A 17808-nucleotide genomic window follows, 5' to 3' on the forward strand; every position below is an offset into this window, starting at 1 on the left:
AACCACACACTTAATTTTCATACCAGAAGTAGCTCTTTTCGTTTAACGAATAGGAAGATCGGGCTGTCAATATACTATTCTTGTCTAATAGTTATGCTTCTAAGTGTCACGTCTATGTGGAAGGGTGGCAAGTAGGAAGGGACAGATAGGAGACAGAAAGTTTCCCCATAGACTAGTGTCTGGTGCCGCTTTTATTTTCCCTTATTTTTATAGTCGGGTAAAGCTCCTGACACTTGACTGATAGTAAGAGAATGTTTTAAGTTTAAAGAAATAGGTAGTAGAGTAGTGCTAGAGTATTGGCACGTTATTTAGGTATAGGTAGGTTCAGAAAGTAAGTATTAATCCCCGTTAAAGAAGAAATACTTTAATATAAATCAACAGAATTGCCTCAAACAATTACAAGTTAACACATAATTAGCCAAAGAATAATAGTGCTGGTTTTAATTCATTAAATTCATACTATGGGTAATTAATCTTCATCCCGTATTCACAAACTATTCATTTCGTTACAGATTGGGCTTATCTTTCAAGGTGTCTACGCGGCGCGAAGAGTTTTCCGTTATATCGGACAGTAGCCGTTCTGGTTCAGTAGTTTCAGTCGACCGCTTGCCAGATTTCAGTCTGTATCATAGGTATCCAAGTTCTTGATGGTTAGTAGGTGACTTGATGCATGGTTGGCCGTTCGGTTTGGTCCGTCACAGGATGTAGGTTCAATCCGTACCCCCGATGCAGATGTGGTTAATAACCGCTGCAGAAACGTTAATAACCGATCTGTGAAAATACCGGAGCAAATCTTTGACTGGGTTGCAACATTTTAATATTTCTCTGAATAGTGGGGTCGTGAGGGAAATTAATACCCTTGACATCACCGCTATCTACATGTGTTAATATCATGAGATTATAATAATAAATGCATATAAATACTAAATAGAACTATCGTGTATTTGCGATAGCACATTGGTTAATGTACTTCGCGCAAGGTAATTCATTCATTTGGAAGGCATACATGTAATATATACAATATTATATATACAAATATAAATATATATATATATAATATATATATATATATATATATATATATATATATATATATATATATATATATATATATATATATATATATATATTATATATATAAAGATAGTGAATGAATATTTTTATAATAACACGAGTTATCAATTACTGTTAATAACACGAGATATTAATTTCTGTTATTTTTGGTTGTGTCTACTTACGGCCAGGAGAAACACAATATTAATTATCACTCCTACACATACTAGTTTAATTGGCATTAATTAATGGTAACACAATGTAAATCTATTACTGACCCTCGTTCACACATGTTCTCGCTATTAGAATTCTTGAGTTCCCTATGAGCAGTGAGCTCTAAGTAGATGAAATGGGAGAGAGCGTTTTTTTCCACTGTCACATTCTATATCAGTTTCTCTCGAGATTTTGAGAATCACAAGGAACCAACAATATTCCAGGATTTGGCTTTGCCTGGTTTACTATTGGTTGTTTTCTGTAGACCAATCGTGTTCTGGGTGTCATAATTTTGGCGTCTGTACTCTGGTGAATTTCTAATTAGGTCGGTTATGTGTCCTTTACCATTGACGATCTCGCACATGGCTCATCTCGCCTCGCACCTTGGTGAGAATTGAAGCAGTCTCAACAAATGTGATCATGACTTCCGAACCTGGATTGATACATTGAACATAGAAGTGTAGCCGAACGATACTAATGCCGTTGACATAACACATGGCCTTTTTTATTGTTCCTAGAGCGATAACGATTAACACATGGCGATGCTGCGATAGTATGTAATGAGATTATGTATTGATCTATTTACAATCCTGGGAAAGTTGAGGCTGGGAAAGTTGAGGCGATTGAAATATATCACTACACTAAGAAGCACTATCTTTCGCTATTTTCCTTCTCTTCCATTCAAAATTAATTGACTTTTTCAACAGATATTTCTCACGGAGTTATTGACTTATATTTGCAAAACCATCATGCTTCATACACGTTGCGTTTATAAATGCAACAATCAGGCTGCGAATGATAGAAGTCGTCGTTTCCATTGATAAAATCAAACAAGCGAAGTGATCTCGTTATGTCTTGTTAAAATATCAGTGTCGCTGCTATATCGTATTGGTATCGAAAATTTCTGATATCGCCCAACACACTGGCGGAAGTCACTTCGGAACTGTTGACAGTAAATAGCTTGTTTTTATTTGCAATAAAATAAATATATGTTATTTCGAAACAATGTTTTTCATGACAATTATTATTTGGAAAAATCATACATATCACAGATATACGTTTGAAAAGAAACTTTTAAAATTGACTTGCTTAAAAGTCTGCAGTAAAATGGACTTGTCCATCGGTCCACCGGAATCTTTGAATCTAGTTTTAAACTAATTTAGCGTTTATAAGGAAAAAGTAGTGTGAATTTTATAGATAAGCCTCAAGGTAACCATAATCATTGAGATAAAGATTTATATCATAGCAACTCTTATGATTGCAAAAATCGCAAAGACTTCCGAGAGTATCTTATAGAGAAATAAGAAGTATCTAGGATAAACACTTGAGATTTAGACCCAATAATCGATTAAAATGGAAATGGCTCTGCGCATGGCGGAAGTCATCGTATTTTAACAAACGTAAAGAGGGCAACGGAAAAGAGAAAGAGCGACCTTGCATGTCTTGTTTACTATTGTAATCTAATTGTTATCATAATCATTTTATATCGTTTTATTTTATTTTTTTGCTATCAATGAGATACATTCATTGTATGGATTATTATAATGAATGATTAGTAGTTAAAGAATATCGTGGTCAATTGTCTATATAGAGCTAACCATATGATGATGCCGCCAAAACAGAAAGAATCACAGCACGTGGTAAAACACGTGATCCTACCTCCGACAGCTCACTTTCCACAGCAAATTATAGACCCCCCCCCCCCCCTTCCCCAATAAATATTTAGTTGTTAGGCGGAAAAAGAAGCACATGTCAGATATATTCGATCACGGATCAAATACTATCTAGATATTCATATATTGCGAAACAAATAGTAATATTTATCAAAATTACTGCCAATCTTTTTTTTTTTAGCTCACATTAAAGTCAATTATTCAAAGTGAATGCGCTTGTATGAACAAAACAAGAACTATTTTTGGACCCTGATTTTTAGAATAATTTTGCCATATAGAGATGAATTTAACTAGTATAAAATTTTAGTTGTGCATGTTTCATTTTACTAAAAGTGTATCATCTACAATACAAAGAACAATAAATGGGATATCTACACTATACCCCTTGGGCGCGCCATTGAGCCCCATGGAGTGAAAGATCACATGTGTGCCGATGATACGCAGCTGTATAAGTCTGTCATCCCGTCTAGCGTGCATGTGGCTTCGCTTCATGTGGAACAGTGTTGCGCGTCCATATGGCATTGGATGCAGAGTCATAGACTAAATCTTAACGAAGAAAAAAACTGAAATTTTATTTTGTGGTACACCCTCTAATTTCAGGAAGACTGGTATACATAGTGTGTCTATTTTAAACAGCCGCGTCTCCCTGACTGATAGAGCAAAATATCTTGGTTTTGTACTGGACGACTATTTAAGTCTGGGACACCAGATTAACCAGATGGTGAGGACCATGAATTGTGAATTAAACAGATTGCAAAAAATGAAATGGTTTCTCCCATCCAACCAGCTTAAAGCAGTTGTCTGTGCTCTCATTCTTTCAGGCCTCGACAATTGTAATTCGCTGTTTGTGGGCCTTCCTGACAAGAAAGTTGACAAACTCCAAAAGGTACAGAACAGGGAGGCCAGAACGGTTCTGGGCATTAGTCGACACGAGAAAACAAGTGTAAAAACTATACTCAGAACACTACACTGGCTGCCCGTTCGCGCCAGACTCGAATACAAAATTGCCCTTTTTTCCTTCAACGCACTAAATTCCCTATCTCCGAGCTACATTCAAGAACTTGAGGTCCCCTACTCCCCGATTCGCCAGCTTAGGCCATCGGAGATCAAGCTACTAAAAGTGCCAAAAACACGGCTTACTAATTTCGGCGATAGATCTTTTTATAAAGCAGGACCTACCATTTGGAACTCGCTTCCTTTGTCAGTAAGGCTATCGGGCAGCGTGGAAAGTTTTAAGAAAAATCTAAAGACTCATCTTTTCCAGAAATTTTTATCCTAGTCATTTTCTTATTGATGAGTAAATTATACGTTTTATTTTTTGATTCCATTTTGTTGAATGTCAATTTCATTTTGTAAAACTTGCATAGTTAGTGTGTGCGACTGTTGTGTGTCTGTCTGTTTGGCTTGGTACGAATGTGTTTGTGGTTTGATAAAATATTGTAAAGCGCTTTGAGGCTTCGGCGTTTAGCGCTATATAAGAACACTTTATTATTATTATTATTATTATTATTATTATTATTATTATTATTATTATTATTATTATTATTATTATTATTATTATTATTATTATTATTATTATTTTGTGCGCAACGTTTTCCTTCTACAAAAGTTCCTAATCACCAGCCTCGAACACGAGACCAAACGATACAAACGATTTCAATTTCAGTGTTTGTGTTTGTAATTTGTATCGATTGTTAAGATTTAGATCAATTTTAAACCCTAATAGCTTTCCGGATGTCTCACTCGCATAATTTTAGAATGCTTTGTAGATTTGTTTTCATTTTTACGATTCACGTCGTAACAGTCACTAGCTTCACTCACCTATTCTCATGTTGACGTTTCCTTCACTCAAGTCTGCTTCAACTTCAAGCTCATGATTCGGGTACTTTTTGAGATAACACACGTTTCATAATAATATATGGATAATGTTTTGTTTTATTTTATTGGTAACAGTTGCAGTTTAGAACGTGTGTCAATCGTAAAAAAACAAACAGGGATATTTATTTTATAAAAAGCGAAAGTATCCCACTCCTTGTCGCATCTTTGATAGTTGACACAGTCTGCTGCTAAGCAATGTGTAAACGGGTTAATCGGATGAGAATGTGATGTTTAAGGGTCAATTGCGGCATGGTTCGGGCCATTTGCACCTAATTCTGAAAAGGTTTGTTTTGATGGCGTCATAGAGAGCTAACCAAAATTAGTGGAGTTATCTTTTATTTACATAACATATGGAAAAAGAGATGCAAGGAAAATTATAAAAGAAGAAGTTGATGATAAAAGAAGAAGTTGATTAATTAAAAATTGATTCAAAGAGAAGATCAAGTAAAAACAATAAATTTATTAGTAGCACCTAAAGATTGTACTGAAGCGAATGATACTTGCAACTATTCAAATAATCATTTTATTATCTATGGAGGAAGTGGTACAGGTAAATCATTTTGGTTAAAAAAGAATTATTTAGAAAAAAAAAATTAATATTACAAATTATTATGTTTATTCTCCTCATCAAGATGAATGGGACAAATATAAAATGATTACTGATTTAAAATATGTCAATAGTATAAATAATGCAACTACAATTTAGATGATGTCGAGAACGACATCAAAAACTGTAAAGCAGTAAATGATCTATTTTTAAATGGGGGACATAGAAATATCTAGTGTATTATTATATCTCATACAACAAAATCATCTCAAATCAAATTACAACAAATAATACCAATGATTTTATAAACAATTAAAAGAAGTTTATGGGATCAATGAATCAAATGAACAAATAAATTTCGAGTATGGTATGATTTTATATGGAATTTAAAAAAAAAGAAAAATAACGTTATCTGATAAACGATGGTAATATTATAAATGATGAAGATAATGAATCTGGTATTTGTATGTAGATAGATATAATTTTGATGATGATGAAAAAATAGAAAATAAGAATTTATTGAAAACAACTCTGATAATGATGTTAATATTCCATTACACTTAGTCCCTTTTCATAAAGTATTATATTTAAGGAACACAGATGTGTATTCAGTCCACTGGAAATAAAAATATTTTAAAAGGACCAAATATCGTCGATACTTACCTTAATCGATACTGACGAAATTGATACTGAGCATATTATAGGCATCATCAGAAATGGACAGGCATAAAATTTATAGCAATTTGAAGGCTTAATAATATCATTTACAGCGTTTTATTTACTCTCGGAAAGTCTTGAAATCGGGCGCCCGAGATTCTTACCGTCGCTTCCAGATAGCCATTGGCCTGACCAATTTGACCAAAAGTAGTCACACAGAGAATAATGTTTCTATAATTAATTTTTAATTTTTCCTAGTCCGTTAGGATTTTTATGATTATTAAAACCGATGATTTGTCCAAGAAGATCAGAGTTTTAGTATTGTTTGCCTAAGTAAGGTTCTATTTGATCACTTTTTACATCGATCACTGGCCTCGAGCACGCCTGTGCGCCCCCCCCCCCCCCCCCCCCCCACCCCAGCCGCCCCTGGCAGTCTTGACTTTGTCTTCTTCCAGCATCCTTTTCTTTCAAAATCATCCCTTGTCCTTTGTCTTGTAGGAATAGTCTATTGTTCATTGTCTATCATGAATTGTAAAATTAGAATTTTCTGACTGGTATCCCATTTCTTCTATTCTACGAGTACTATCCCTAAAATGACTTCAATGTTTTATAAGCGCCATCAAAACTTTAAAAACAATAGAGTCAATAGATATAAATGTTAAGGAAGATGACTCTACATTCCTTTCATGTATTTCTAGATGTATTATATTTAGTTTTATAATATTTATCTAAACTTTTCAATTGCCCACATTTACTACAATACTTACAATCATCTTCATTTATTTTATGAACTGCATTAATATGTTTATCTAAGTTGTATTTTGTTTAATAATCTTATTACAATATTAAAATTCCATTTTAAAAAGATTGTTTTACTTGCTCCTCAAAGAAAGCAGAGTCACAATTTTTGAAATATTTTCCATTATTTCTTTATATCCTAATTCACATTCTAATAATTTAAACGAAGTCGAGGTGGGTTGCCAGTTAGGCTTTACAATTTCAATGTTCTGAGAAGCCAGTTGGTATCTATTTTAAATTTTCCCATTAGAGTTTTTGTGATTATCATGTTTGCCCGAGTAAGGTTCTATTTGGTCACGAAAAACATGATGGAAAAGGGTACGGGTAGTCTAGTAAGAAAAGTGTGAAAAACGAAAAGCCATTTTGCTATTTTCTCAATATGTCATTTTTCTAGAGGTATGGGATACTGTGTCAAACATTTCTCAAAATTTAGTTCATGAAATTGTCTAAATGTTTGCACAATTATCACAGAGATGATGTTTTATGTCACTATAGAGAGATTATTTTGATAGAGTATATGTATTTTGACTTGTAATCCAAATTACACATTTTTAACATCAATTTTGTCATAAAATTTTCACTTTCAATTTTGCAATGTTCGAATAAAAATCCCATAAGCTAAAGATGTACGATCTCTCTATGGTGACACACAATGCTACAATGTTGATAAGAAGAAAGAATATGGAGGTTATTCCTTAATTCGTTTTTGTGGAAAGTCTGCAACAAGATTGTTGTACTTTTTTTATGGAAGACCCCCAAATCAGGACGCAAAACAAGTATCAACACAGTGTACATTTTTCACCAAACGTGTTTTTAAAAACTTATAATGAAGATACAGAATGATAAAAAAACGACCTATATAGGTAATTATAATTCTTTTAGAAAGGTGAAAAGACCCAAACCGCCCCTGAATGTTATCATTCTTGACTTTAGCGGTTTGGTTCTACAACAACCCGTACACATGACAACGTGTATGATAAATCTCGTTTAACCGAGCCTTCTTGCATACATACATACGAGGAATACGTACATAGTTTATCTTCTTCCATTAATCTTGACTCTTTAAAAACTCATGACTACTTCATTACCATAAGCCTACACAGCAAATCTTGCTATACTGTCACCCTTTTGGAGAGCTGGACAGTTGGCAGTAGAGCAATTAATTTCATAATACACAGTTAGTAGGTTGACCTTAAATGAGGTTGGAGATATTGATGGGTTCGGTTTAATAATAATAATAATAATAACGCTGAAAACTTATATAGCGCTATAACTCCGAGACACCAGACTCTAAGCGCTTAAATTACAAATTACTTTGGCTGAAACATACTCATTCACACACACAAGCACACACACACACACACATACACACACACACAACACAACACACAACACAAACCAAACCTATCTTGCTTCTCATACCATCTACTAAAATCGAAACAAATATGTTTTAAGCGAACGTTTAAAAATAGACAAAGATTCTTTTTCACGAATGCTCTGCGGTAAGGCGTTCCAAATAGAGGGTCCGAAATGAGAAAAGGATCTCATTCCAGCATTTTTCCGAATTCGAGGGACAACTAGTTTTGTGGAATCACTGGCCGAACGTAAGGGGCGGGGTTTTGAATATCTTTCAATTAGTTCTGAAAGGTAGGAAGGGGCAGTACCTTCAAGACAACGATACACTAAAACACAAGCTTTGAATTTAATTCTTTTCTCAACAGGCAGCCAATGCAGGTCATGAAGTAGAGGTCCGGCAGAGTCGCACCTACGCTTCATAAATACTAGTCTGGCAGCGCTGTTTTGGACAATCTGAAGACGTTTCAGATTGTATTGCGAAACGCCAAACAACAGAGCATTACAATAATCCAATTTCGATAGTACGAGGGACACAACCAGGTGCTTGGTCACATCCTCAGATATGAACCGTCTAATGGAAGCAATCTTTTTTAGTTGGAAAAAGAGAGATCTAACCAAATTATTAACCTGATGCTCCATCGACAGTCCAGAGTCTAAGAATGTGCCAAGGTTTTTCACTTTGTCAACAATTTGAATAGAGGCATCCCCCAACTTCAAATCTGTTTCACTTTTCCACTTCCTGTTCCCCACATACAGCACCTCCGTCTTATCATCATTCAGTTTCAGTCTGTTCTCATTCATCCATTTCTTAACACTTTGGATACAATTTTTACTATTGGCTGATACTTCTTGTAAATTTCTCATATTGGAAACGCAGTACAATTGCGTATCATCAGCGTATTGATGGTAAGACAGACCAAAACTTCTGATGATTTTAGACAGAGGGCCAACGTACAAAACAAAAAGAACGGGTCCAAGTACTGAACCCTGGGGAACCCCACAATCAAGAAAGATTTCCTCCGATCTATATTCATCCACCGTAATAATCTGTTTACGATTAAACAAATATGACCTAAACCAATCAAGCGCTGCACCAGACACGCCATAAGTAATTTCAAGACGTTTGAGAAGAAGATTGTGATCAATAGTATAAAAAGCAGACGATAGGTCAAGCAAATTCAGCAAAGAACATGAACCATTGTCTATAACAGAGAGGAGATCATTAACAACCCTAACAAGTGCGGTTTCCGTCGAATGATGTTGCCTATAAGCAGACTGAAATTTTTCTTCAAGACAATTATTTTTAAGATGAGACAGTAATTGTTTCAAAACAAGCTTTTCTAAGATCTTAGAGAGAAAAGGAAGATTAGAGACAGGGCGATAGTTTTTTAAGTTCTCTTTATCGAGATCAGGTTTTTTCAAAAGGGGTTTGACATGAGCAACTTTGTAAATGTCTGGTACAGCACCTGACTGCAACGAATTATTAACAATACATGTAAATGGTGTTAAAATTACATCAATGCATTTTTTTAAAATGGCAGTATTTAAGGGTCTAAATCACAACTTTTAGTTGGAGACGACATAATGCAATCACGTAAGTCAGCTTCAGTAATCTTTGAAAAATGTGTTAACGAATCACCATGAAACTTGTCAAATGTTGTAGGGATCGATTCAGACGAGAGTTCCTTCCTGATGGTATCCGTTTTTTCTTTAAAATATTGACCAAAGCGAGTTGGTAGATCTGCACGATCGATTAAAGATGGGAGAGCTGGTTGCGTCTGTTGTCCCAGCAGTTCCTTGGTCAAGGCAAAGAATTGTCTCGAACGTCCCACGTTTTTGAGGCTTTCTTCATAGAATTTCTTTTTGGCCCTGAAATTGACGGCTTTTGCATCATTTCTAGCCGCGATGTATCGCTTCTTATCGACAGCATCTCTGGACTTGAGCCATTTTCTTTCTGCCCGCCTCCTGGCTAATCCATTCAATTTTATTTCGGTATTATACCAGGGTGCTTGACGTCTCACTTTTACTGCTCTAGTTGTTAAGGGAGCATGCTTGTCCACCGAACCAACAATTGACTCGTGGAGACCATTCGCATCATGTTTATTTTTAACGTTATGGTCAAGGTCTTGTTTAAAAATGTTCATGTTTATATTCTTCAAATTACGAGATGTTATCATCTTTTTTACTTCGTGCTTCATTGGAAATAAAACGCAAAACACAATTAAATGATGGTCAGAGATTAATTTATCAATATTTGAGACAGATGAAGAGAGAGAATGTTCAATGTCTGTAATGACATGATCTATTGTGTGGCCATGGTTGTTTGTAGGACCGCTTACAAGTTGAATATAGTTGTTTGTGTCAATAATCTCCCGAAATACTTTCGATTCATTTTTGTTTCCGAAATAATCAATGTTAAAATCACCCATAAAAATATTATGCTTTTTGTTAATGGATTGCATTGACATAAATTCTCCGAACTCAGATAAAAAATCAATTGTTGATATTTTGTTTTGTTGGCTTGGTGGTGGGCGGTAGACACAGTGAAACGACTTTTTAAAATTATTTTCATGAATGGCAAATCCAGCGTATTCAAAACTTCTAAAATTATCATGGTGAAATGATATCTTGTCAAAGAGTGACAAGTTGTAAATAATTGCAATACCACCTCCTTTCCTCCCAATGCGTGGAAATGATTTAATACAAAAGCCTTCGGGTGTAATTGCTTTCATAATTGGATCATCATATGAATGATTAAGCCATGTTTCCAAGATGACAAAAATATTAATTTTATGATCTTCAATAATGTCGATTATGTCTTGAGTTTTATTACGACACGATCTAACATTTAGTAATCCAATTTTTAAACTGGTATGATCACTACGTGCAGGTTGTTGTTGTTGTTGTTGTTGTTGTTGTTGTTGTTGTTGTTGTTGCTCAAGACGGTGCTGTTGCTGCGAGTTGTTGTCATGGTGGTCGTTAATTTCATACTGACTGTCACGGACAGTGTTGACATTTGACAAGGAACGGTGAGGATTACTCATTGAAGTGATTAGATTGGATGGGGGACGAGTGTTGATAAATTGAAGCGAGGATCGAGGTCGTAGGGGGAGCGGGCGTGGGGTTGGCCGATGACCAATGACGGTGGTTATAGGGCGTTGTTTTCGTCTACCCCCTCTGAGTCTGTTCACAAAATTAGTATTATAAATAGATCGATGTACACGGTAGTTGTTAAAAGTTGTAAAATATAGCACAGTGAATAAAGTTTCCAATATGGCTGTAAACAAATAGCAGTTTAAAACTATGTTCGACTTTGGAAAATCCATACTTAAATTTTAAAATTTTAGAAAAATCCTCTGTTAGAAATCGTTAAAATGTATATCAATAAAACCACAAGACTATCACAAATCAGATGGTATTAAAATCCAGGCGAAATGTCAGATAAAAATCACTCAAAACACGTAAATGAAAGAGCCAACAAAAACAAGACTCGCCGGTCAGGCGTGTTACAATACATATCTTTTTGTAAGTACAAATAGAAGAGCTTATCTATAAAATGGTATTACACCGGATTAATAGGTCAATGTCAGGAGCGAATTAAAACCCGAACGCTAAAAAAGCACAACAGTCAGTGGCGGCAGATGAGCAGGCAATCAACCTCCCCAAGCCTACATAAACAATCTGTACATGTGTTCTGCACAAATTAGGGATCGTAAATATGAGGAGATTAGGTTTTCGATGATAAAGATTAGTTTTATGACTATCTATGTCATTCAATCGGTATTACATTAAAAAAAATAACAACACAAAAGCGAGAACTTGTTACGCCAATACAGAGAAATTTAGGAACATAACATATGATTATTGTGACAATAAGAATGATATAAGATTTGGAATTTGGAACGGGTCCTATGCCACATTGTAACCTTGGTAACGAGTTAATAATTTCAAACACAATAGCTCAATAGCCAATTCATTATACTTACCCAAGAACCTTGCTCATATTATTATTGTTTTCATTTTGTCATCTGACATATTTTGTCGCAATATGTGCTTGGCGAGTTGACCTTGAGGAAATTATCACTGACAGCTAGATCAACAGGTATCTTTAGTTAAACCAGATGAAAGAGGATGCGAATATTCATGAACCCTTATTTTCTTCATCACTTATATTGATATAGTTAATTCGGATTTCCCCTATAACTAAACGAGGTATAGTTATTTAGAGCATCCGATTAAATATCAGAATATACTAGAAACATTGCAACATTGGATTTACAATGAATCATGCACTCCATATGACTTCCTTTATCCCCCCCCCCCCCCCCCCCCCAACAATGGGCGTACGTAACCGGGTTATATACAAATGTGCGTTTCTTCTATTTGTAATAATAAGAGTATTCTCTCAAGAGAGAATTCCTGTCTACATATTACAGAAGAGTATTCTCGCAAGAGATTATTCCTGTCCACATTACTACAGAAGAGTATTCTCGCAATAGACTATTCCTGTCCACATACTTCCTATCCACATGCTACAGAAGAGTAACCTCGAAAGAGAGTATTCCTGTCCACATACTACAGAAACGTATTCTCGCAAGAGAGTGTTCCTTTCTATATACTACAGAGGGTGTATTCTCGAAAGAGAATGTTACTGTCCACATACTACAGAAGAGTATTCTCACAAGAGACCATTCCTGTCCGCACACCACAGAAGAGTATTCTAGCAAGAGAGCGTTCTTGTCCACATACTACAGAAGAGTATTGTTGCAAGAAGGTGTTCCTGTCAACAGACGACAGAAGAGTATTCTCGTCAAAGAGTGTTTCTACCCACGGACTACAGAAGAGTATTATCACAATAGAGTGTTCCTGTCTACATAATACAGAAGAGTATTCTCGCAAGCGATTTTGTCCACACATTACAGAAGAATATTCTCGCAAGAAAGTGTTCCTATCCACAGACTACTAAAAGTATTCTCACAAGAGAGTGTTCCTACCCACACAATGCGGACGAGTATTCTCGCAAGAGAGTGTTCCTGTCCACATACTAGAGAGAGTATTCTCGCTAGATAGTGTTCCTGTCCACATAATGCGGAAGAGTATTCTGGCAAGAGAGAGTTCCTGTCTACATGCTACAGAAGAGTATTCTCGCAAGAGAGTGTTCCTGTCCATATAATGCGGAAGAGTATTCTCGCAAGAGAATGTTCCTGTCCATAGACTAGAGAAGAGTATTCTTGTAAGAGAGTGTTCATGTCCGCATACCAATGATACTACTAAAATGATGAGTTTTCTCACAAGAGAGTGTTCCTTTTCAAAAACTACAGACAATAATTCTAGCCAATCTCCTTGAGCACATTTTGAGTAAAATATGGCTAGCCCTATTAGCCCGTAAGGACGAATATCATCAGCCGTCGTTGCCGTACATAAGGACAAATAGAGTTACTTTTACGATTCGTACTTCAAACTAAAGCTGGGCATTATTCCACATTGATTTCGCTGTGCAAGATTCAAATCTGCATAGATACATTGATGTAGGTATCCGTAAGATAAGTTATTTTACCCCCCCCCCCCCCCCTACACGTCCTTCTGTCTGTAAGTGAAATAAATGGTCGTGTGTGTGTGTGTGTGTGTCTGTGTGTGTGTGTGTGTGCGTGTGTGTTTTTTTTTGTTTTTTGTTTGGATGTTTTTTGTTAGCGATGATACCCCCTCCCTTAATCATCTGGGTGATCGGTTTTGTATTATGAATCACCTGGGTGTTTTCCAATTGGAAGTATCCCATACCATTGCATATTTGAGAGTTTGGATGGTCATAGGCTAGGCATAGAGTATGATCTTTCTAACTGTCTTTGATGTGTACCATCTTCACTAAAATTACCTAGTTTTGCAAACGCTTTTAAATCATCAAAACGTTCGTAAAATACGAATATAACGAGTAAAAGACTTTGTTAAAATTATATATCAGATGTGAAAGGAACGATTCACTTTCCTTTCTTCATAAGAAAGCTGGTCAATTTACCGTGTAATGCTTGATTTTACAAGATTCGATTCTCCAAGACTGACATGCACTAATGCCTTTATCAAATATGATAGAATGGCATAGATATTTGCTTGGTGTATCATAAAGGTTTGCCTTGGCACAATGTTTTTAACTCTATCTGATTGTTTTTGTTGAAGGAATAGCAATACACTACCCCTTGAAATTTCATTTTCAAAGATTTTCCACCGCATAACTTGGTTCAAAATAGCTTTATAAAAATCGTTAAGAGGGGCATTTTACGATTTTTCAATTTTCAACGCTGCAAATTTCAATTGAAATATACACGATGTGGTCAATTGCGAGAACCATATAGTCATATTAAATTATTAGAAAGAGATTGGGTTTTTAAAAAACATAATTAGAGCAGTGAAATAATAATAATAATAATAATAATAATAATAATAATACACATTTATATAGCGCTCATTCTCGTGTAAAACACAAGCTCTGGGCACTTTACAATATAAATATCAATTTTAAGTGAAAAAAATAAAAAAATAAAATAATAATAACAATAACAATTCATAGCCAAATCAAGGATTCATATAGAGTCAAGAAAAACAAATACAGTAAAAATGTGTCTTGAGATTCTTTTTAAAAGTAGGTAAAGACTTGCACTCCCTCAGACCACGTGGTAGTTCATTCCAAATCTTGGGGCCGAAACAAGCAAACGATCTATCACCAAATTTTGTTCTTGATCTTTTTTCCGAAATTTTCGTTTGGTCATTACATGATCTTAAAGTGTAATTTTCAAATTTACACATGACCACGTGATCTGTGAGATATGCCGGTGCTATACCAGCCAAACACTTATAAACAAGACACGCTGCTTTGTAATATGTGCGCTTTTCAATGGGCAACCAGTGGAGAGAGGCCAACAAAGGGGTTGCATGATCAAATTTTTTTTTGCCAAAAACTAATCTTGCTGCACTGTTTTGCAGTAGTTGCAATTGTTTAATAGAAGCCTGAGGCAAGTTGACAAGCAGCGAGTTACAATAGTCTAGTTTCGAAAAAATGAGGGAAACAACCAATGTTTTACATGTTCCAATTGCAATATACTGACGGATCGAACTGATTTTCTTCAATTGAAAGTATAAAGATTTACAGAGAGCAGAAATGTGAGCTGACATTTTCATTTCTGAATCAAAATAGACACCCAAATTTTTCACAGTCTTTGAAACTTTGATCTTTTCACCCCCAATCAACACCTCAAGACCATCATTCACCTTCAACTGCCCTCTATTTCCCACAATCATCACTTCTGTTTTTGACTCATTCATTTTCAACTTGTTTGCATCCATCCACTCTTTCACATCCGTCACACATTCTTCCACACGTTTCACAATATTTTCGAGATTTTTAGTTTTATCAGTAGCATAAAGTTGCGTATCATCTGCATAGAGATGATAGCGCAGCCCATGACCAGTGATGACATTAGATAATGGAGAAGTATACAAAACAAAAAGAATTGGACCCAAAACAGAGCCTTGAGGAACACCAAAAGACAATGTATGTTGACGAGAAAGTTTATCTAAAATCATAACCTGTTGCTTTCTGCCATCTAAATAAGATTCAAACCACTGCAAGACAGTCCCAGACAAGCCAAAGGTTATATTAAGTCGTTTAATGAGAATACCGTGATCAATAGTATCAAACGCCGCCGAAAGGTCTAACAATGTCAGAAGAGAAACAGAACCTTTATCTAAAACATCAAGCAAATCACTCGCAACACAGCACAGAGCAGTTTCTGTGCTGTGGTAAGAACGATAAGCTGACTGAAATTTTTCCCATAGATTGTTTTCATGGAGATGTTGTGAAAGACGTCTGAGTACAACTTTTTCAAGGATTTTAGAAAGAAATGGCAGATTTGAGACGGGACGGTAGTTACTAAGGTCATTTACATTGAGATTTTGCTTTTTTATGAGAGGCTTTACAATTGCATGTTTATAGATATCTGGGACTTGTCCTGAGATAAGTGACTGATTTATAATATAAGTTATGCAAGGTATCAATTCAGGAAGACATAATTTCAAAATATTAGTTGGTAAAGGATCTAAATCACATGACTTCGAGGAAGATGAAAAAATTATTTTAGAAATCTCTTCTTCAGTTGTTTCTTTAAAACAAGAGAATCCCTGTGAACCCGAAAAAGGGTGGAAATTTATATCTTCATTTTGCACGAGGTCCAAATTGTTCCGAATTTTCGATATTTTTCCCGAAAAGAAATCTGAAAATGCATCCGGCTGCTTTTCTACCGGGATATTAGTGGGTAGACACATGCCCTTTTCTTCCCCTAAAAGTTCCTTTGAAACAGAGAAAAATTCCTTAGTGTCCCTCACTGATGACAGTTTTGTGTTATAATAGTTTCTTTTTGCTCTTTTGCAGGTGGTTTTATACTTATGCTTTTTTGCTATATATATCAGCCGGTCAATCTCAAGGCCCGATTTTCTCCACGATGCCTCTGCATTCCTTTTTTCCCTTTTGGCAGTTTTTTCACTCTGGTTAAACCACGGAGACGGTTTCCTGGAATTTATTATTCTAGTTGTCTTTGGCGCATGCCTGTCGATGACGTTGCGCAGTACCTCGTCCGTTTTCTGTGCTGATGGTATATCCATTCTTCCTAGTTCCTCTGACAGATTGTTTTTGAAGGAACTAATGTCTATTTTTTTGGTATCCCTAGACACTATCTTGACTTTCTTTGCTTTCTCTTTGATGCATTTGAGAGTTGCCAGAATCAGATTGTGGTCTGAAATTTCTTTTTTGATATTTTTAATTGATTCAACAAGCGAGGGTGTGTCAATGATGAACCAGTCCAAGATGTGCCCCAATCTTTGAGTTGGAGAGGTCACTAACTGAGTGAGGCCATGTTCATTCAGCATATTTTTTATAATTTTAACGAGACTATTCTGATCAACATCAAACTGAATATTAAAATCGCCGATATAAATTTTTCGCTTATTTGATGTGTCTTTTGATACAAAATCTGAAAATTCGTCAGCAAAATCATTCTGTCTCAGTTTGTTCTTTTTGCTTGGGGGTGGTCTGTAGATACAAGTGATTAAAAATGAAATTTGAGGGTAGGTCAATGTGGTTTGGACACACTCGAAACTTTTGAACGAAATTGGCCTGTTTTGTATTTTAGACGAAAGAGCGTGTTTGTATATGATGGCGATCCCCCCTCCTGATCGTCCATTTCTTGGGAACGATTCCATCTTGTAGCCGGGAGGTGTCATTTCTTTCATTATAGAAATCTGTAACCATGACAACATTCAAGGTATCATGAAATTATTTTTTTCTAGAAACAAATGAGCAATGAACAATGATGTCATAAAAGTAAATACCCTAAATTGTATTCAATCTCGAGATAAGAGTTGTAGTTTGTGCGGCTATGTGGTCTTGTGGTATGACACTCGCTTTCGGATCGGAAGGTCCTGGGTTCGAGCCTCGCGCTCGGCGCATAGTTGAGTCCTTGGAAAAGGCTCTTTACTCACATTCTCTCAGCATACTCAGGTGTAAAATGAGTACCTGGCCGTTAATAGCGTTGTCTTTGTCCGAAAAATTGTAATATCGCCTAACAGGCGGCATGTCCCGTCCTATAT

The 17808-nt window shown here is 35.7% G+C and overlaps 1 long non-coding RNA gene across 1 annotated transcript in view; it reads right to left on the reverse strand.

Moving 5' to 3' along the window:
• Positions 1-423: 423 nt before the first annotated feature.
• Positions 424-17808, reverse strand: part of LOC144974957 (uncharacterized) — a 49570-nt gene continuing 32185 nt past the window's right edge. The window contains exon 2 of the long non-coding RNA XR_013645837.1: positions 424-771. This is a non-coding gene — a long non-coding RNA (uncharacterized LOC144974957). The remainder of the gene's footprint in view (positions 772-17808) is intronic.

Source organism: Berghia stephanieae, chromosome 6 (assembly GCF_034508935.2).
Source record: "Berghia stephanieae isolate SIO BIC M18660-M18661 chromosome 6, UCSD_Bste_1.3, whole genome shotgun sequence".
Lineage (NCBI taxonomy): Eukaryota > Metazoa > Mollusca > Gastropoda > Nudibranchia > Aeolidiidae > Berghia > Berghia stephanieae.